Source organism: Neofelis nebulosa, chromosome 5 (assembly GCF_028018385.1).
Source record: "Neofelis nebulosa isolate mNeoNeb1 chromosome 5, mNeoNeb1.pri, whole genome shotgun sequence".
NCBI classification, from domain to species: Eukaryota; Metazoa; Chordata; class Mammalia; order Carnivora; family Felidae; genus Neofelis; species Neofelis nebulosa.
In genome coordinates this window covers 26,616,617-26,638,992 of record NC_080786.1, presented here as the reverse complement: position 1 = coordinate 26,638,992, position 22,376 = coordinate 26,616,617, and the positions used below count along the sequence as shown (strand labels likewise).

Sequence of the window (22,376 nt, the reverse complement as noted above, 5' to 3'; positions counted from 1 at the left end):
TCAATCCGTTAAGCATCCGACTTCGGCTCAGGTCATGATCTCGCGGCTCATGAGTTTGAACTCCGCATTGGGCTCTGTGCTAACAGCCTCAAGCCTGGAGCCTACTTTGGTTTGTGCGTCTCCCTCGCTCTCTGCCCCTCCTGCTCTCTCATTGTCTCTCTCTCTCTTTCTCTCAAAAATAAAAAGAACCTGATTCAGCAAAGTCTTCCTTCCTCTGCAGTCTTAATTGGACTTTATTTTATCCTTTCCATATATTTATATATATACACCCATACATGTATATGTATATTATATATGTATATACCTGTGCATGTATACCCATACACACACACTTCCGATAGATTATTTATTCACTCAACAAATATTTCTTGAGTGGTAACTATGTTCTCTGCACTGCTGTAGGCCATGTGGATTCAGTAGTGGATAAAAGAGACAAAAATCTTCAGGCTCCTGAAATTTTCATTCTGGTGGCTTCCATGTCTGCCTCCTCTTCCAGACTGTAAATGTCTTTGGAGCAGGGACCACAACATGTTTGATGCATCTTTATGTCCCTGGCACTTGGCACAGAGTGAGGGATCAGTAAGAAAGGAGAGGAGGAAGTTAAGGAAGGTCTGAAGGCAAATACTTATAAGGCAAAATGAGGCGTTACCTCAAATGAGGACATGAACCAAATGCAGGGAAACGGCAGAATTAAGGAAATCTTCAAGGAGGTGGTGGCATTTGGATTAGACTTGAAGGATGCGTACGATATGAGAATGCACAGATAATGGGAGGAGACTGTTCTGGTGTCTATGGTGCCATTACAGCAAAGACTGTGGAGAGCAGCAAGCAGGAGGTGCGTCCTGGAGGCTGCTGGCTTTTGCTTTGGCTATGGCGCATGATGTGCCATGAGAAGGGGTGGAAGGCAAGACTAAAGAAGAAGGTAGGGGTTGAGGCGACAAGATGGCAGAGGGCTTTCGATGCTCTAAGAAGCATTTTAGGAGTGACTTCATTCTATTGGCAATTATGAGCTGATGATGGTCCTGGCTGAAGGAAGAGGGGGCAAGGAGAAGCCCTGGGGATACTGTGCAAGGGCTGATCTTTGCATCAGCGGGACTCTGACTAGAGAGCCCCTTGGTGCACTTTCCAAGCCAAGAGGTCACATTATGCCCAAGGGGCAAGAGGAGAGATCGGGGATCTAAGATAGAGAGGAGCCCACAGCTAGGTGACACAGAACATCAGAACAAGGAAACATTTTCTCAAGTTTTCCTTATTTGGGGAACGACTGGTATCGCATTCTAAGTTCATCTTCCTCAGAGCAGATGAGATTAGGACTAAAGGCAGAAATACTTATGCCACTGTCTTCTAAAACCAAAACAAATAAGGTGTATAAGAAACATGGGCTGCGGTTTAATTAACAAGTCTACTGGCTGTTACTTGCCCAGCCATCCAACACTGCCATTTATAGATAATTAATGGAACTGTTGATAGGCTCTCGGACACAAAGAATAAAATACATAAAATAGTTCCTCTGAGAGTGTATAGTCTACTTAGGGAGCCAGAATAGTTGTATGAGAACATAAAATATAAAAAGCACCAAATGCTAAACTCCAAAGTATAGTAAGGGTCAGAACTTATTGGTTTCTAAAATGTCACTGCAAACTCCATCAGAAAGAAAGAAAGAAAGAAAGAAAGAAAGAAAGAAAGAAAGAAAGAAAGAAAGAAAGAAAGAAAGAAAGAAAATAAAAGAAAAAAGGAAGGAAAGAAAGAAAAGAAAGAAAGAAAGAAAAGAAAGAAGGAAGGAAAGAAAGAAAAAAGAAGGAAGGAAAGAAAGAAAAAAGAAAGAAGGAAAGAAAGAAAGAAAAGAAAGAAGGAAGGAAAGAAAGAAAGAAAAGAAAGAAGGAAAAAAAAGAAAGAAGGAAGGAAAGAAAGAAAGAAAGAAAGAAAGAAAGAAAGAAAGAAAGAAAGAAAAGAAAAGAAAGATTTATGGCACCTACTCCAGTACCTGGCACACACAAGGCACATAGTGAGTATATATTGAAAGAATAGATGAACAGGGTATTTCAGAATACGTTATAAAGAACTGAGTGAGAACTAACTTAAAAAAATAACGCAATAAAGTGTCAAATAAATTATGAAAAATATCAACAAAAGCACACAAAAACACTTCTAATGACTTCTACAAATTTGATCAGGATTTGTGAAAAAAAATTCATAATCAGAATTCATAATTCAAATGGTGAGCTCCTTTCTGAGACTTGGTTCCTTAATATACACAACAAGAGTGTTGGGCTTCAGCTATAAAATGCTCTCATTTTGTGAATTAGAACCCAGTTCTTCTAGGAACACTGGCTCTGCTGAAGACAGAAAGGAAGCAGGTCCATCCCTCCAAGGTCTGGACCTCTCAGATGAGGCAGTCACCCTTCCTACAAAGCATCAGCAGAAACCACAAGAGTACCTCTAGAAGCCTCCTCCGCCAGAGACCCCCGGCATCAGAGATTTTCATTTTTCAAGTATTATTAATTACCTTGCAACCATCTAATCCAAAACCTTCTGACAGACCAAATTTTTTTTTGAATGAACATCCCCAGAGAGAAGAATGTCTTGCTTATGCTTCTAATATTTCCATCTGCTAAAACTTGATAAGGCCTGTTATATCCACATAGGAATAAATGACATTGAACCAAAGATGCCCTTCAAATCATAAAACTCCCAAATCAGTAACATCTCAATCTATATTCTCAATGCCTGATTTCCACTGGGCTTTCGGTTTGCTTTCCTGTGGTAGTTTGATCTCCCCGGGGTCTGAGTGCATGCCTCATTATTGGTGCTGCTGCTGAGAAAACAGAACTTGGCTCAGCCCATTGCTCTCATTACAACTTTCTGAAAAGAAAACAACCTCTGGGATGGTGGTTTTCGGCCAGGGCTGCGCACTGGCTAGCTACTAAAAATTTTCGATGCCTGGTTCCACTCCCAGAATTTCTGACTCAACTGGTTGGGGGTGTTGGCAGAACACTGGGATTCTTTTAAAGCATCCCAGGTGATTCTGATGTGCAGTCAAGGCTGAGAACCACTGGGTTGGGCCATCCTAAAGGGTCTAAGCAAGCTGTCTGTGGAAAGTACAGGGGCACAGTCCCAAAGACAATAAAGTCTGTACTTCAGGGGCCTTATCTGTAAGTTGGGATCAATAATGGCTGCAGCACTGTGTTGTTGAGACGTTTATATGAGATCATGTATATAACTATCTTGTAGTGGACATCTGTCGATTTGGTCTGCCCAACATTCACAACTGCTTCTGAGAAACCTCTTTCCCTCCTTTCAGTACATGGACTGGACTCATGATCTCACCCCTACTCGAGGAAAGAACACCTGATTTAAGCCAGCACTGCTCCAGTCACTGTGATTAATCAAAGGATGAGCACCTGACCTAGACCATCAGAGCCAATGAGCATCAGCCAATATGTGGGCTTTTGCTAGATCTATTGGGAGGGGGAAGCTCTCTTGCTACGAGGATGCTAAACTGGTGGAATATAAGCCTACAGTTGCTGAGGTCATCTTGCCATCATGAAGGAGAACCACAGGATCCAGAGACATGTTTGTGATGGCCTCGACTGAACACCTCGATCAGCCCGACATGTCCCCAGACAACTTTAGGTATTTTGGCCAATAAATCTCATTTTTTGCTTGAGCTAGTTTGATAGATCACAAGCAAAAGAATCTTGACCAACATGCACTTGGCAACTTTTTTTTTTTTTTTTTTTTAATTTTTTTTTTCAACGTTTTTTATTTATTTTTGAGACAGAGACAGACAGAGCATGAACGGGGGAGGGGCAGAGAGAGAGGGAGACACAGAATCGGAAACAGGCTCCAGGCTCTGAGCCATCAGCCCAGAGCCCGACGCGGGACTTGAACTCACGGACCGCGAGATCGTGACCTGAGCTGAAGTCGGAGGCTTAACTGACTGAGCCACCCAGGCGCCCCTGTTGATTTTAAATTAAAAAAATTTTTTTGCTGAGGAAAGCAAACATAAAAATTGAGTTAAAAATCCACAAATATGTGATGCAGTTATCTAGAATAGTACCAATGAATGATTGTTGTTCCAGTATAATGATTAGTAGCACTCACTTTCTCTCTTATGAGTGTCCAGGACTTCCAATTTCCTGTTTGTCATGTAAGGAGCTTGAAAGTCATTACTCTGTACTAATACAAAAAGATGGACGAAATGAGTATCAGCAACTCTTCTTACATCCATCAGAGAAGTCAAGTCACAAGGCAAACCACTGCTCCCACTGGGGGGACAGATGGACACCGAGAATCACAACTTATCAGAGCAGAAATCCATGTGCAGAAATTTCTCTGGATACCTCTGTGGGAACCAGTGCCAGGGTATAGGAACCTAAACCATAATTGACAAATCATTGCAGGCTCAGTGTGGACAAATCTGAGAGTTAAAAACTCCAGGGGATGTTAGGGTGGCACCCACACTTTTCTAAGTTTTACCTCTAGTAGCTCTACCAAGTTCTCAGTGAGGATCTGAGGAAAACTCCTTGTTCTTCCAGCAGGGGGAGGGCAAAAGTAACCATTTTGAAATATTCCAGAAAGTTATGTTCTTAACAAGACCTGCCCTCCTATTTGACCAAAAGCTATCCCACGGGGGTTTTGCCAGAACCTAATCAACCTGGAAGAAGGGAAATACCTACCTCTAGCATCCTATAGCCATCCTGTCCCACCAGAGGGGGGTGAATAAAACCAAGCACCTATGAAGTTTACAGGCCAGGAGCACAGCACCCAAAAAGACCAAGACTTAATCGTAGGGCTATGGATCACTTCCTTTCCATCCACATTTCACCACCACATCACTAAAATGTATTCACTGCAATCTCTCTTGCCCACTACATCACAACCGGCTTTCAACAACGACAACAAAAAAATTGTAAGACATGCTAAAAGGCAAAAACAGTTTAAAGAGACAGGTCAAGCAGCATAAGATACCAGACTTAGATACAGTAGAGGTAGTGGCATTATCAGACGAGGAATTTCAAATAACTGATTCATATGCGAAGGGCTCTAATGGAAAAAAGTAGACAGCATGCAAGAACAGATGGGAAATGTAATCAGGACATGGAAATTCTAAGGATCAAGAAGAAATGAAAGAGATCAAAATCACAGTTACAGAAATGAAAAATGCGTTTAAATGGGCTCATTAGTAGACTGGACACGGCTGAGAAAAGAAACTCTGGGCTTGCGGACATTTCAGTAGAAGCTTTAAAAACTGAAAAGCAAAGAAAAAAGCCTGAGAAAAAATGGAACAGAATATTCAAGAAGTGTGAGACGACTGAAAAGTAGAACATACTTAGAGTGGAAATACCGGAAGCGGGAGAGACAGAGAAAGGAACAGAAGAAATATCTGAAACAATAATGACCGGGAATTTCCCCCAAATTAATGGAGACACCAGACCACAGATCCAGGAAGTGCAGAGGATAACAATACCAAAACAAAACAAAAACAAACAGCAGCAACACCAAAAATTATACCCAGGCCTATCATATTCAAACAACAGAAAATCAAAGCAAAAGTCTTGAAAGAAGTCAGAAGAAAAAAAGAACCTTCTCTATAAAGGAGCAAAGATAAGAATTACAACTGACTTCTCAGCAACGAGGAGTGCAGGAAGAGAGTGGAGTGGAATATTCAATGTGCTGAGACAAAAAACCACCAACCTGGAATTCCGCATCCTAGGATATTATTCTTCAAGAAAGAAGGAGAAATAAACATTTTCTCAGACAAACAAAAATGGGTAGAATTTGTCACCAATAGACCTATCTTGCAAGAAATGTTAAAAGAAGTTCTTTGGGGAAGAAGAATAATATAGGACAGAAATTTGGATCTACATAAAGATTCAAGTTTTAACGGTACCTAGGATTTCTCTTAATCAGGTATAGTAAGACGCACAGACACAAAAATGATTGTCATGAAGGAAGAAGTTTTTATTTTACTCACAGCCCTCTGGAAACAGAAGACACTGGCACACCACCGAGGGCCACAAAGGGAAAAACTAAGGCAAGAGGGCAGGCAGAGAGAGAACTGGGGGTGGGAGCCTTTACTGTAGTTTTCCTGGGAAGAAATGAATGAGGCAAAGTAAACAAGCAAGGTGGATTTAGAATTGGAGAGTTTGAATCATCTCAGTGGGTTCTGTGCTGTCAGGCTGGTCCCTAGTTGTCTAGCACAATCCTGGGAAGATTAGGAAAAGGGGACAGTGTCCAGAGTTCAAGAGCCCAATAAGAGTCAGGTGGGCGTATGGACCCAGGTTTGGTTGGTTTGCATATCAAAGGAGGGCTTGAAGGCATATCCTTTACTATCTCTAGGAATCAGTCAATCATGGGGACTGGTAGTCTCTCCCTAGTTGGGTGAAACTCCAGATGCCAGAGCCTCATGAATACAGACAATAATGGGACCTCTGGGTGGCTTGGTCGTTAAGCATCCGACTTCGGTTCAGGTCATGATCTCACCGTTTGTGAGTTTGAGCCCTAAGTCGGGCTCTGTGCTGACATCTCAGAGTCTGGAGCCTGTTTTGGGTTCTGTGTCTCCCTCTCTCTCTGCCCCTGCCCTGCTTGTGTTCTCTCTCTCTCACAAAAATAAATAAAAACATTAAAAAAAAAAAAGAATACAGATAATAAGAAAATATAGACAATACAAGAACATTAGAGAAGGAATACAGTTAAATACAAACTATTCTTCTTATTATTCTTAACCTAATTAACAGCTTGTTCAAAATAATAACGATAATGTACTTGATTATAGTTTATACGTAAGTGAAATGAATGACAACAATGATACAAGGGACAGGAGGGAGGAAGCAGGGATACTCTGTGATTATAAGGTATGCAGTACCCATGAAGTGATACAGTATTATCTGAAAGTGGATTTGGAAGCAACCGAGATGTCCTTCACCAAGTGGGATGGATAAATAAACAGTGGGACACCTGGATATTATAATATTATTCGGCGCTAAAAAGACATGAGCTATCAAGCCATGAAAAGACAGAAGAAGCTTTGATGCATATTGCTAAGCGAATGAAGCCAAGCCCAAAGGCTACGTACCCTATGATACCAACTATATAAATATCTGGAAAGGCAAAACAGTGGAGACAAAAGATCAGTGGTCGCCAGGAGTTGGGGGAAGGAGGGATGTGTAAGCAAAGCACAGAAGATTTTCAGGGCAGTGAAACTACTCAGTATGATACTATAATGGTGGATACAGGTCATTATAAATGGAGTGAACCGTAATGTAAACTCAGGGCTCTCGGTGAATAAAACAATAACAAAACCAACTTGATGTGCTTTGTATTATCCCAACGAGCTGGAAATTCTAATCAAAGTCAGTAACAATCTACTCCTTCCTAGTTGCATGAACTACTTCTACACCTCCACCAAAGGCATGCCAACGGATACATAGTCCCATTCTCCACAGATAAAACTCATACCAGCTTCATATTATTCTTCCAGAAACCTTCCTCTGCATAAATGAATCACAACACACATGAACTAAATGCAAACTTGATTCTTAAAATTAATATAGAGTCAAAACTGAATCCCCATCATAGTATAAATTTGAGGGATCCAAAAAAAAATCTGAAATTTTATGCCAAACTCATAAACACCTATTATTATTTTAATTTTTTTAAATGTTTACTTATTTTTGAGAGAGAGAGAGAGAGAGAGAGAGAGCACAAGTGGAGGAGGGGCAGAGAGAGAGAGAGCGAGCGAGACACAGAATCTGAAGCAGGCTCCAGGCTCTGAGCTGTCAGCACAGAGACCGACACGGGGCTCAAACTCACGAACCGTGAGATCAAGACTTGAGCAGACACTTAACCAACTGAGCCACCCAAGTGCACCAACAATAATTATTTTCTTAAAACTTTAGAAGCAGAATTATAAACAATTGGTACTACCGTTCAGGAATAATATTCTCAGCACGGTCATCTGCTGGCTTGTTCCTGATGTTACTTTCATGTCACACGAAGAAGATACTCGTTTGCAAATGACATTGGGAAAGACCACGTGTTTGGAGATATTTTTTTCCCTTAAAACTGTCCCTTTCCCATTCTTTTTATATTCTTTAGGATGTATGGGATTAAGCGAATTTAAGATAAATCTTGACTATTTGGTGATTTTCCTTCTCTTAAAATTTTGAACCCATAAAAACATCCCCCTTTAACAAATCATCAAGGCATGTGAAGAATTCAAAAACAGAACTTTTTGTCTTGAAAGGTGCATAATCTAGGTGAAGTAATAAGAATAAAATCCAGGTCATAAGGACCATTCAGTTTGACATGAGTATTAACACACTAAGCCAAGAGTCAGCACACTTTCCCTGGAAAGAACCGGATAGTAAATATTTGGGGCTTTGTCTCCAGTATAAATACTCAATTCTGCCCTTGTAGAAGCGGCCACAGACAATATGGGTAAGCAAATGAGCATGGCTGTAGGGCTGTGTTAGGATTTCTGTGGGTGCTATGAACTTTTGCCTTATAAGCCTCCTATCAGAATAAAATTAATTAAAATTATTTTTGATATAACGTTTGATACTTAAAAGTGGGGGCACCTGGTGGCTCAGTTAAGTGTCCGACTCTGGATTTCAGCTCAGGGGACAATCTCACAATTCATGAGCTGAAGCCCCATGTCAGGCTCTGTGGGACAGTGCAGAGTCAGCTTGGGATTCTCTCTCTCCCTCTGACTTTGCCCCTCTCTCTTGCTCTCTCTCTCAAAATGAACATTAAAAAAAAAATCCTAAAAAAGAAAGATCTCTGCCCATTTCCCTTCATGAGTGTTGGTTTTGCATTGATTTGATATATGCTCAATATTTATGAATATACACAGTCCTGGATTTTTTTTTTATCTTTCATTGCTTTGTAGATGGAATCTTTTCTTTTACTTACCTCACTAAATTATTATTTGTACTGGCTACTTTATTGAACTTTCCTGCTAACTCAGATTATCAGTGTACTCTTATTTTAAATATAAATAATAAAACCTTGGCCCCTTCTTTTTAAAAAAAATTTTTTTAATGTTTATTTATTTTTGAGAGAGATGGAGACAGAATGTGAGTGGGTTAGGGGCAGAGAGAGAGGGAGAAACAGAATCCGAAGCAGGCTCCAGGCTCTGAGCCATCAGCACAGATGAACTCACAGAGCTGCGAGAACATGACCTAAGCCGAAGTCGGATGCTCAACCGACTGAGCCACCCAGGTGCCCTGACCCCTTCTTTTTAAATGTATACACAGTAGCTTGTATTATTCTCTTGAACTATTACATTTACCGGAACTTTGACAACAATGTTAAATAATGGTGTCGTTAATGTTCCTAACTACATGGCAGTATTTCAAGTTTTTCACCGTTAAGTGTGATATACTGGCAGTTAGTTTACAACATATATTTCTAAACATTGAAATAAGAAAACGTCCCTTTTTTATTTTCACCAAAGACTTGAGAAAATCAAGAACGGCTGCTAAATTTTACCAAATACCTTTTCAGCATCTACTAACTACAATTATCTATTGAACTTGATTCGTGAATAGTTTATTACAGCTCTTCATATTTAATCAATTCCCCTTCTTCAGAACGAACTCCACTTAGTCATTCTGTATTTTCTGGGCTATTGGCTTTGGCTTGGAAACAGTTGATTCAGATCTTTTGCGTCACTGTTCACAAGGGAGGAGTGTGTATTTCCCTTCTCTTTGTCGGGCTGTCTTGGTGTGATTTTGTATCAGCCCCACCGGATTCACAAAAATGACTTGGAAACCTTTCTTCTTTCTCTTTATTCCTAAACATTTTAAGTGACCCATCATTGCAAGTGTTGAAAGGTATTTACGCGTGGTATTAGCAGGCTGGAGCACATTAGCTTTCGGCAGTTTCAATCCCTTCCAGTGTCACACACCCCTTGGGTTTCTACCGCTACTTTAGATGTTGTTAATCAACATTCCTGCTTCCTTTTGCAACTTTCCACTTCACCCCGGCTTTGTATTGTTTATGATAAAATCAGATAAAAATCAGATCCTCTCATTTTTCTCTACCATCTAAGGGTTATGTCTAATTTCTCATTCCTAATATTATTCATTTTGTTTTCTTGCTCTTTTTCTGCATTATGATGACTAGTAGATTATTGGTTTTACTGTGATTTTCTCTCCAAAAGGCTTTTTTCATTTATCAATCAAAGTGGTTGTTTTTCTCTGTCTCAGTTTTCAATTCTCTGTCTTTTCTTACGCTCATTCTGTGTCTGCTAACTTCCTGAACTGAATGATTAATCCATTTATTTCTATTATTATTTAGAAATGAAAGCTTTTTGAGCAGTGCATTTTTCTAGGTACAGCTATAACTCTACAACATGGGCCTTGAGAGGCAAGTATTTTCGTTATTATAGACCAGGTATTCTTCAATTGTGGTTTTAAATTTTTCTGGTGGATAGAAATGTTAAATCTGGTTTTTGTTCTGTTTTGTTTTATTAAAGGTGTTTTATCTTTTAGTGTTAGTGTAACTCCTGCTTTTATTACCTAGTTTGGGTTTTAATACATTGCATTCAGAGAATGTGGTCTGTAATATTTCTCTTTTTTGGAACATAATGAGGTTTCCTTTGTGACCTGATATAAACTCACTTTTTTTTCTTTTTCTTTCTTTCTTTCTTTTTTTTTTTAAATAGGCTTCACGCCCAGTGCAGAGCCCAATGCGGGACTTGAACTCAAAACCCTGGGATCAAGACCTGAGCTGAGATCAAGTGTCAGATGTTTAACTGACTGAGCCACCCGGGCATCCCTAAACTCACTTTTTAAAATGCTTTATGGCTGTTTGGAGATAAAATATTTTCTCCTGATGATTTAGAATTCATTGTTAATCTATTAAGTCATCCTTACTTATTTTTGCCTATCTGATCTCTTGAGGACTAATGTAAATGGATCAACATTTCCCCTACACTGTCTTTTCATTTCTTGAAGTTTGAGCTTTATCTATTTCTATACCATGTTAGCTATTTCATAAGATATGTGACAGGTATATCTTCACTGCGGATTATATTTTTTACTAGTATACTATTATGTGACCTGTGGTTATAGTGTGTGCTACCACTAGATGGCACACTCCGTCACACAGCGACATAGACAGGCTCCGTCACACAGCGACATACACCGTCTTTACTGGTGTCTGGTCAATAAATATTGGGGGTTTTGTTTGTTTGTTTGTTTGTTTGTTTGTTTGTTTGTTTGTTTGTTTGTTTAAGGAAGGAAGGAGGTTTAAAAACGCATGCATTTTGCCTCATTTAATATATTTGTTATTGATCTCAACATTATATAACAAACATCATAATTCCTGCTTTCTCTTGGATAGCATATCATTAATGTCAGTTACCAAATCTTTTTAATTTTAGATGCATCTCCGGTAGAGAGCATTTGGCTGGATATAGTCTTCTGATCCAATCTGTGAATCTCTTTCTTTAAGAGGAGGACTTAGGGGTGTCTGGGCGACTTGGTTAAGCATCGAACTGTTGGTTTTGTTTCAGGTCACAATCCCTCAGTTGTGAGATTGAGCCCACATTGGGCTCTGGGCTGAGTGTGGAGCCTGTTTGAGATTCTCAGTCTCCCTCTGTCCCTCCCCAGGGAGTGTGAACGCACACATGCTCGCTCTCTCTCTCTCTCTCTCTCTCTCTCTCAAAAAATGGGGGGCAGGGCACCTGGGTGGCTCAGCCTTTTAAGTCTCCACTTCAGCTCAGGTCATGATCTCACAGTTCCTGAGTTCAAGCTCTGCATCAGGCTCTGCAATGATAGTGTGGAGTCTGTTTTGGATCCTCTGTCTCCCTCTCTCTCTGCCCCTCCCCAGCTTGCGCGCTCTGTCTCTCTCCCTCAAAAATAAATAAGCATTAAAAATTTTTTTTGAAAAGGGGACATTTGAATTCACATTACATTATATTATAAAATATATGTTTGAATTTGTATCATCTCTGTTTTTATAGGTAATCCCTTATTTTTCCCTCTTGTTTCTTTTGTTTAACTTTTTTGCCCTTATTGTCAGTTTTTTTTTTTATTTCTCCTCTATTGATCATCAATTTGGAAGAAAATATATCAGATTTTTACTTAGAACAAACTAATTAAATTTATTTGTAAATAAAACATTTTAACTTATATTTCTAAACTTATTAACTTTAGAAAGGAAATTTATGCTCCCCTCTCCACAAAAGATGGGAATATTAGTCTGCTTACATTACCTTCCTCTTCTTTTATTTTTTGGATTGAATTCTATAGAGGCAAAAGGAATCTCCTCATTTGTTCTCATGAAATTATCTTTTAAGGGGCACCTGGGTGGCTCAGTCGTTTAAGCTTCCAACTTCAGCTCAGGTCATGATCTCATGGTTCATGGGTTCGAGCCCCACATCAGGCTCTGTGCTGACAGTTCAGAGCCTGGAGCCTGCTTCAGATTCTGTGTCTCCCTCTCTCTTTGTCCCTCCCCCGCTCGCACTCTCTCTCTCTCTCTCTCTCTCAAAAATAAATAAACATTTAAAAATTAAAAAAAGAAAAGAAATTATCTTTTAAACTTTAGGGTTTTCATATTGTAACTTTTTATTTTTATTTTTTTTTCAACGTTTTTTATTTATTTTTGGGACAGAGAGAGACAGAGCATGAACGGGGAGGGGCAGAGAGAGAGGGAGACACAGAATCGGAAACAGGCTCCAGGCTCCGAGCCATCAGCCCAGAGCCTGACGCGGGGCTCGAACTCACAGACCGCGAGATCGTGACCTGGCTGAAGTCAGACGCTTAACCGACTGGGCCACCCAGGCGCCCCAGTAACTTTTTATTTTTAAGAATGTAATTCTTGCTCTGTGATCACAATACCACAGCTATTTCAATTTTATTTCTAAGTTTAAATAGGATTAATGTGCCCTATAAGCCCATATCCATTCTTGGGTTCTTTATTTTGATTTGTCTTTTTTCCACCAAAAGCAAGCAGATCAGCATTGTCCAAAAGAAACAGAACGCAAGCCACATATGCAATTTTACATTTTTTAGCAACCCCGTTAGCAAAGAAATACATGAAATCAATTAAACGCTGTATTTTACATAACCCCAGTATATCCAAAATGCTGAAATTTCAATATCTAATCAATATGATAATTATTAATGCACCATTTTGCTTTCTTTTTTCATACTAAGTCCTCAAAACCTGGTCACATTTCAAGTGCCCAATAGCCACACATGATGACTGGTTACCATACTGGACAGCACAACCATAGATCATGGTGCACAAAGAAAATGACATTGTTCTTTAGGTCCTCAGCCCAAGTTCTTCCACCCCACAGGTTAAGGAGATCAGTGTCTCAGAAGATCCACAGTCCTTGCAACACACACCAGTTACAAAGCAGTGGGCTAGAAGACTTTTAGGAAACGGTTAAGGAAGACCGTGTTTCTCGAGCTTTAATGTGCCCATGAATTACCTGGGCATCATGTTAAAATATAGGCTCCGATTCAGTAGTTTGGGAGTGGGGCCTGAGATTCTGCACTTTTAAGAAGCTCCTGGAGGACGCTGGTCCTCAGAAAACACTTGAACAGCAAGGATTAGCTTACAGGCCCTGACATCTGGCATAACCGAGAATGTCTTTCTGATACTTTCCAATTTGCCATCTGGAGAAATCTAGATCGGTGCTAACAAAAATATAGCACAAGCCGTATACTGAATGTGGCTATTGAATTCCCTGGTCTTAATTTCTGTCATTTTCCCTCTAAGCCCTGATCATTGAGTCACTGTCTTCCAAAATCTGATGTTGGTGAGATCATTTATATGTCCAGTCTAATTTATTTTTTGTTTTTCTGCTTGGATATTTAATTCTTTATCCTTAAAGAACACCATACTAATCTTATTGGTGGGGGGGGGTGGGGGAGGTTGTTTGTTTTTTCAGAAGATGATGAGACTTTTGACCTGCCAATGCAGATGTCCTTTTACTTTGGAAGTTTTCGTCTAATTCTGTGTTTTGTCAACTAAAAAATATATTATTTTATATTTCAGTCTTTCTCAAACTGCAAAATATCTTATGACACATTCATTTAATATAATTTTATTGTTCCATTTTATTTGCCCAAAGGTGATTTTTAAATCAAAGATACATCTTGAAATTCATGATAGTTTGAGATCATAGAAATACAATATGTTTTATATTTATTTTCAGTTCCCTTTTGTTGTTCTTTTTTTTCCAGAAAATTCACACAGCCTGATGCTGTTTCTCTCTTGTTCTCCATCACTATTATTCAAACCACTTTTTTCTCTTTGTCCTTGCCCTCTGCAATCTATGAGATTTTTTCCCCCAAAGTTGTCCTCTAAATCAAAATCTAATTTTCCACAAGGCTGACTTATACCTTCTAATTTTGGTTTTGGTTTTATGTCACTTCTGTGCTTTCCTTGGCTTTGTCTTTCATTACCTCTTACATTTCTTAGAGTTTAGAGTAATTTTCCTCTGTTTCCTGGAATAATTCTTAATCTTTGTCTTGCATATAACAGTGCTTCTTCTTTTCTTGGAAGTATTTTTGCATAAAACCAATACTGGTACCTTGGGTTTTCTGTGCCGCATCTGAATGTGTGTTTGGGGCAAGGATGGGGGGGTAAAGTTCAGGCAGCAGGGATCCAACAGGACTTGGTCCTACACATTTCACATTCATAGTCCTCAGTTATTTTATAATTTGTTGTTATTGAGAATACACATTTTCCTCTCATTATACTCTCAGCTGCTTGTTACTACCGAAATTTATTTTGTAGTCAGCTATCTTAATTAGCTCGATTAATTTCCAATTTTTTCTCTTAGCTATGATCTATCTGAAGCACCAAGGCCTTGCAGCATGCATTTATTTCTTATTATGTACCAGTCACTATTTCTTGTTTTTTATCTTACAACATCTCTATGAGTACTACTATTACCCCATAAGACAGAAGAAAAAAGTGAAGTTAAATGTCTTACCCAAGTTTACACTGCGAGCAAGTGATTAAATGCTGATTTGAACCCAGGTATATGGGCTCTTAAATCATTAAATCATGTTTAATTATTAAATTACAAAATTTCCTTATGTTATCTCCCTCTTTCCAATTTTTTTTCTTGCCTTATTGCAATGGTAAAAAAGGAAGTATACAAAGTTAACTTCATTCTCTCATTTTTTTCTACAACCTGACCCATCCCCATTAAGGAGATTAAATGGGTGCCAGAAAGGTAAGGTCTACAGAAACTGTGTGCTAACTGAGCATATGCTCTTAGACAAAGGCTTAATAATTCTAAGCCTCAACTTCCTTATCAATGAAGTGGTAATAAACACACATAAACACACACACACACACATATATTTTTTACCTCTCAGGATTATTGTAAGACTTAAATATAGTTATTTATGTAAACTGCTTCAAGACCTAGACAGAGATATTATTACCAGCACAATTTCACACCCAGAGCACTTCTATTTCAGGGGCCTGTCTGCTTGACTTGAACATCCTCAAGCCATCCAGTTGCCTAGAAACATGATCACATTTTCTCTACCACTTTGTACTCCCCAATGCACACACATCTACGCCCCACTATCCACCACAACCATTGTCATTTTCCAATCTCCAAAGAACTGTTCTTGTCCTGTATCCATGTTTGGTAAACTTCTAGCTGCCTATTCATTACCTCATCTTCCCTCTTTATCCATAGAACCTCTATACTGATGGTTAGGGCAATGTGCTTAGCTATAAAAACACATTTCCAAACCTCCTTTGTAGCTAATGTTAGCTAGTGAAATATACACTTAAGGTACTTGAACTAGCAGAAGAGTAGGTCTTTTTGCATGATGATTATACCCATATGACTGATAAAGAAACAGAGGCTCAGAGTTGTAGTATAGCTTGTCCCAAAACTTGCAGTCTCTCTGACTGCAAAGATGATATTCCTTCCACTGAACTACATTGTCTTTATAAAGTTCTCATCCCACTATTCTGGTCTCTTCATGTCCTTTATTATCTCCCAAAAATTAGTTCACCATGCTAAGGAAGAAGGCTCAAAGTGTCACTTGGGTCCATCAAAGAAAGCAGAATTTTTTTTTTTAATTTTTAATGTTTTTATCTTATTTTTGAGACAGAGAGAGACAGAGCATGAGCAGGGGAGGGGAAGAGAGAGAGGGAGACACAGAATCTGAAGCAGGCTCCAGGCTCTGAGCTGTCAGCCCAGAGCCTGATGCAGGGCTCAAACTCACAGACTGTGAGATCATGACCTGAGCTGAAGTCGGACGCTGAACCGACTGAGCCACCCAGGTGCCCCAGAAAGCAGAATTTTACAGTTGCTTTTCAGAGACCAAGTCTTGAATTACGGTATGCCCCCAAAACATGGCTTGAAGGATTAGAATTTGAGCAGGTCAAGAGAATCTAGAGCAGGACCACAGGGCACTGGTGATTGACAACAGTGACAAAAATGCTGGCAACTGCCCGTGCCCCACCAGCTAGTCCTTCCTCATAAGGTAGGCACGCATCTCATTTGTATCCTAGGTCCCAGCTTTGCCCAGCGCCTATCACCTCCTCTGCACCTGCTCAGAGAGGTCCTGGATCTGAGATCCTAGGAGATTGGCAGGGGGATCCGTAAAGCAAACAACAATGCCATGAAAAGTATACATCTCAAGTCCCGTCCCCCACTCTCAGAGCTACAGGGTTCTGGATAAATGCTCCAGGGTTAAAAATTATTCTTTTAGAAGGTGAGTTGAACTTGAAGAAGGGAAATAACAACATAAAATATGACAAAAATAAGACCTATGTTGCAAACCTTACAGTCCATTATAAAAGGATGCTGAGTATACACTCTTTGAATTCTTATGAGCAAGCACTGTATGTAGTCATGATTCGGGATAAGGAATATTTACAATGGCAAGCTTAGTTTTCACAGGCACATGACATTCCTAGCAGTAACTTGTCATTTTAATGGACATTTCCAAAGTTGTTTTCAAAACAGAAGTGAGCCTTTGAAATCTGTGAGGAAGCTTCTGAGATGTTTTAACTTAAAACATGCATACATAATTAACTATGATCATTGTATTAAGTATTTTCTCTACTTTAACATATTAATAAGAATTCAATATTGTAACCATACGGCAAGTAGGGAACTCTGGGGAGACATTTTGGAATAATGCTGGCAAGTACCACATCAAAAGCATACATCCTGCATCCACCCATTGAAAAGAAGGGAAAACTGAGAAATATCCACAGAGATTTTTTTCCAGAGTCTCAGAACGACTCAGTAGTAGATTTAGACCTAATATTTAAATTAAGCCACCAAAGGAGAATAAAAAAACACAACTAACAGCAAACCATTCATAAAACCTTCTTCATCAACTATTTCATGAGTAAGGCTCTCAGCAGTGATGAAGAGTCCAGCTGCCTTATCTGCAAGAACAGTTCAGAACCTTGGAGATCAGGGAACAGTGTAATTTGGGTCACAATGGCATCCATAATTGTTTCCAAGGGGCTTTCCCATAGCAACTGATTTCTTCTCAGAGTTTGTATAAGGTAGCTAGCTCTGGTATTGGACTCATCAGAGAAGATGATGTCTTTCTCACTGACTCCTAAAAAAATCTCAGGATCCCGGGGTGCCTGGATGGCTCAGTCACTTAAGTATCCAACTCTTGATTTTGGCTCAGGTCAGGATCTCACTGAGATTGAGCCCCATGTCAATTTCTGTCAATTTCTGCTCTGTCAGCCTAGAGCCTACTTGGGATTCTCTCCTCTCCCTCTGCCAGTCCTCCCGTTTGCGTGCATGCTCTCTCTCAAAATAAATAAATAAACATTAAAAGAGAAATCTCAGGATCCCTATATATTCTACTTATAAAATGTATCAAGTAGACTTCAATAGGAACATCAAAAAATATGTCTTGCCAATGTGAGCTTTTCTTAGAACTCATAAAATAAATACATATCTTTAGAATATCTAATCTGGCATTCTGGGTTAAAAACAATTAACAAAAATTAACTTCAGAAGGAGCACTTAAATACCAAAACCCAAAATAAATGTGGAGAGAAGCACTACACCAATGACAAAGATCTTGGTTAAAGGAAAAATATACCAACAGTTTGAAGATTTTAAAAGTACAAAACTCCCTCCTTCACTTTGAAAGAACCTTGCTTGGAACCTTGCACATAGTAGAAACTCAGTAACATTTCTTACAGCCCTGAGCGGCTGTTTTGAGGAAATCAAAGATCACAGTTCACAGTTTGACACGGAATAGCAATTCCCACAAACCAAGAGTGTTTCAAAGTTCTTACTGTGCCTGAATATATCCCAGCACCTAATGCCTCATGGTTTATCCTCCATGCACCCCTTTCGGTTTACCTGGGGGGGGGGGGGGGTTCCTGCATGGAGTGAGGGGCCCAAATCTTAGACTAAATGACTTCCAAGTCGGGGTGGGGGGGAGCAAACGTTAGCTGCATCAGACCCTCCTGGAGGGTTTGAGAAAAGACACATTCCTGGGCCCCATACCTAGAGGTTCTGGTTCAGCAGGTCTGGCTTGGAGCCCATGAAGTTGCATCTCTAAAAAGGCCCCCGGGGACGGAGAAGCTGCTGGTCCTTGGTCCTTTCCAATTCTAAAAATCTAGCCTTCAAGAGCCTCGTCTCCCACCGTTTGAGAGATTCCTTCAAGTCCGGGATTTTAGGTGCAAAATCACCGGAAGGGGACAATCCCACCCACGCCGACGTACCTGCGCTCTCCTCCCGCCCACCTCGGGCCGCAAGCCCCCACGCACGTCACACTCACCGAGCTTCCCGGGGTCTGGGGCCCCTCAGAACCCCAGAGACCAACCCCAGCTCTGCAGAGGGCCGTGGGGCGCCCGCTGCGGGCCCGAGGGAGCTCGCGGGAAGCCGGGGTCTGCGCTGCGCCGCAGCAGGTGGTACCGAGCGAGCAAGCGCCGCCAGCCCCGCAGGCCCTTTAAAGCCGCCGCTGACCCCTGACCTTGGCCTGGCTCCCCTGCGCGCTGGGGCTTTTAACGGCTCTCGGGTTTTCTTGTGAGTGTCCAGAGGAGCTCCAGCTGTGTGTTGGCTTAGCAGCGATTCCGGAGAAGCCAAGGGCTGCCAAAAGAACTTAAGAAGTTCCTGAGAAACCGAGGGCAGCCTTTATCTGCGGCCACTGAGCTGAGGTCACTGCTGCTGCTTGGGCTGAGGGCTTACTAATTGGCTCCAACGGTTTACTCACTTGGTGGTGGCTTCAGAGCCCACCTGCAGAGAAGCAGAGGAAATTCCCAAAGAAGGTCGAATTCCCAAAGAGAAGGAGTACCTATGCTAAGGGTAGCAGTTCTCTCCAGGAGCTTCCAGGAAGGGCAAGGCTGGGAGGTGGAGAAGGGACAAAAATGAAGATGCGATTTAGCAGGTAGATCACACCGAAGAACTTGGAAAGCACTGCCTGTTCTTAGATGAACCGCTTGTTGGTTTGTTTGTTCCCTTGTTTTCCGTGGGCAGGTACTCACAGCTGAGTTTTTATATGCTCACACGTTCCCAGCCTGTGCGCTTGAATTCAGTCTATCGGAGCCCCGCTTCAGCCTGCCAGCCTTTTCAGGCTGTTGATGAAGAGACACGCTGAAGTTACTCATACGGATGAGAGTTTACGAAAAAGCCAAGAGGACACAAGAGAGATATGAGCTCCCCCTCACTGGGCATGGACCTCTGAAGGCACAGGGCGCCTTGATTCCAGGACGGCTTCCGACCTCCATTAGGAATTTTCCAAGCATTTCTCAGAAAGGATGGGGTTGGAAGGATGGAGAGAAGGAAGTAGAATGAAGGCACTCACGACTTTTCCCTTTTATTATCTTTTTTTTTTTAAACAAAGGGAACACAAATATGAGTAAACTAACAACTTGTTTTTTTTTTAATTATCAAAGTTGGGGGGGCGGGGATAGTTTTCCTCAGAAGACGGTGTATTTGCTCGAGGCCAAAGTTGTCCTGGACTTCTGGAATCCACTTAGTATAGTCGGGATTACAGGGTGTTTGAAATCCTGGACTTGAACACAGTTCTATTCAATTTGGGGAGGAGGCCTCAGCCAGGACCACAGGGGTCTGCTCTCTTGACTCCTCTCTCCTGAGGGGTGTGTGTGTGTGTGTGTGTGTGTGTGTGTGTGTGTGTGTGGGAGGGTGCTGCGAGTAGTCACTGTTCCTGGCACCACCCACCAGGCTTGTCCTGACTGTCAGACCAGCCTCAACAGCCCTCCAAGGACTATAATGAGAACCAACATTACCCAACAAAAGCAGAATGTTTGGAGGCGATGGGAGGCTGTGCTCTTTGTACACTGCCACGTAGCCTTGTTTCTAGAACATAATCAGGAAAAGCACTCCAGGTTCCATAGAATGGTTTCCCTGGTTGAGATGCACTCCCCACCCACCCCAAGACCCACCCTCTAATATCAGTGAGTCTCAGATTCTGTTCAGACTGTCATGGGGAATATGCCCTTGGCAGTCAGAGTGAATCCCAGAGAGTGACATTGAGGGCTGGCTGCAAGCTCCAAAAGCCGGCGTCTTGGGGACAAATTATACTTGCAGTTCACGTTCCTGCCTGGCCCCAGCGGATGCTTTGCTGGAGCTGTATCCATACACTTCCAGGGGGCAAAGATTTATTAATTGAGGCTCCCTCCTCAACCCAGAGTAAAATCCCAAGGGAGGAAAGGAGGACATTTCACTTCAGGAGAAGGGTGGGGCCCTTTCTTCACAGTGAGCGAAGAAGTATTCAAATAGCATTGGAGTCAAAAGGAGGTTGGCTTTCTTGAGGAAGGTTTCTGGAAAGTATCCTTGTAGGGATGTTTTTACTTACAAATACAATTCCAGTTTAGTTTACCCGACCACGATATGATACAAAAGGGGCTTTGGGGATCTACAACCTGTTCCACAGAATTCAACACGTCCCTTTCCTTTCTTTTGCTTGTAAAATTTAAACAAGCTTTTTCCCTAGAGAAATTATAATGCAAAATTTGTCTTATATTAAGAATTACATTTCTCCTACTAAGGATGCGTTAATCTCCTTTAATTTGTTTCACAAAGTAGCAGTTTAAGCTGAACGTTTGAAGGAATTCAGGCACTAAAATCCCCAAGTTTCAATTTCTTAACACAGAAAATAGCCTAATTGGACTTATATTACATGTATCTGGCTTTGGCTTCACCGGCCGTTTTCTCTAGAAAAGGAAAAGTTATCGAATAAAAGAAAAGAAATCCAAAATTTCAAAATTGTGGAAAGAGTATTAAATGTTTTGGAGAATGTAGTTTCTAAGTGTGGTGTCTGTCCTATCAAATGGGGCCCCCAAATGTGGGCGGAAAATGATGCAGGCAGTAAAAGAAATCACCAGAGGTGGAATAAAGGAGCTAGTAGTTTACTGAACATACCGCAAAGGAATGGTGAGCAGGACAGCAAAAGAGAGGCTGGGGGCGCCTGGGTGGCTCAGTCGGTTAAGCGGCCGACTTTGGCTCAGGTCATGATCTCGCGGTCCGTGAGTTCAAGCCCCGCGTCGGGCTCTGTGCTGACAGCTCAGAGCCTGGAGCCCGTTTCAGATTCTGTGTCTCCCTCTCTCTGACCCTCCCCCGTTCATGCTCTGTCTCTCTCTGTCTCAAAAATAAATGTTAAAAAAAAATTAAAAAAAAAAAAAAAAAAAGAGAGGCTGGCTGTCTGCAAGCAAGTGGTGGGTGAGAGCTGTTTTTAAAGCGGGAAGGTGAGGAGGTATGGGGACCTATGGAATTTTCTCTTTTTTGGTAACTATTCCTGGTTGTAAGTACCCAGTCGGTTAGTTAGACCTATGCATGCTTTGAGGTGGGTCACTGGGACCTATTTGTATCAGCCAGGGGGTCGCTGTGGGCGCTTGCCACATTCCATTGCTGAATCCTGTTGCCTACAAGCAGCCTCTACAGAGAATTCTCCACTAGTTCTATTTGCTTTTCGTTAACCCAACCTCTACAGTCTGGGATTTCTGCAACTGTTTTAAATAACGAGATAACATCACCATTAGCAATATCAAATTGCATTCTAGTCTGCATTCCTTAGTTCCCACTGAGAAATACTGGTGGCATTTCCAAACATGTGAAACCAGTATGACCAGAAATATGCAGGATGATTTTGGATGGGAGATTATTTAAATGAACATGATTGACTTTCTCCTTGATACACTCATTATTATTAAGAGATAGGGGGAAAAAACCACATTTCTTTCACCAAGCGACACTTGGTGTTACTCTCCCATGCCTGCATACAGGTAGATAGAAAAATTAATAAAGAAAATGCAATATCGATAACTAAGCCAACATGCTTTCCTGAGTGAGTCCTTCTTGCGCTGTTTCCCAAGTAACTTCAATTCAAAATAATCCATATGCTATTGTGGCACATTTTGGGGTGGCCTGC

The 22,376-nt window shown here is 41.0% G+C and overlaps 1 protein-coding gene across 2 annotated transcripts in view; it reads right to left on the bottom strand.

Moving 5' to 3' along the window:
* COL6A5 (collagen type VI alpha 5 chain) overlaps positions 1-18,910 on the bottom strand; it is a 129,385-nt gene extending 110,475 nt beyond the window's left edge. For both annotated transcript variants that reach the window (XM_058729866.1, XM_058729867.1), the window contains exon 1: positions 18,765-18,910. The gene's annotated coding sequence lies outside the window, so the exon portion shown is untranslated. The remainder of the gene's footprint in view (positions 1-18,764) is intronic.
* Positions 18,911-22,376: the final 3,466 nt, after the last annotated feature.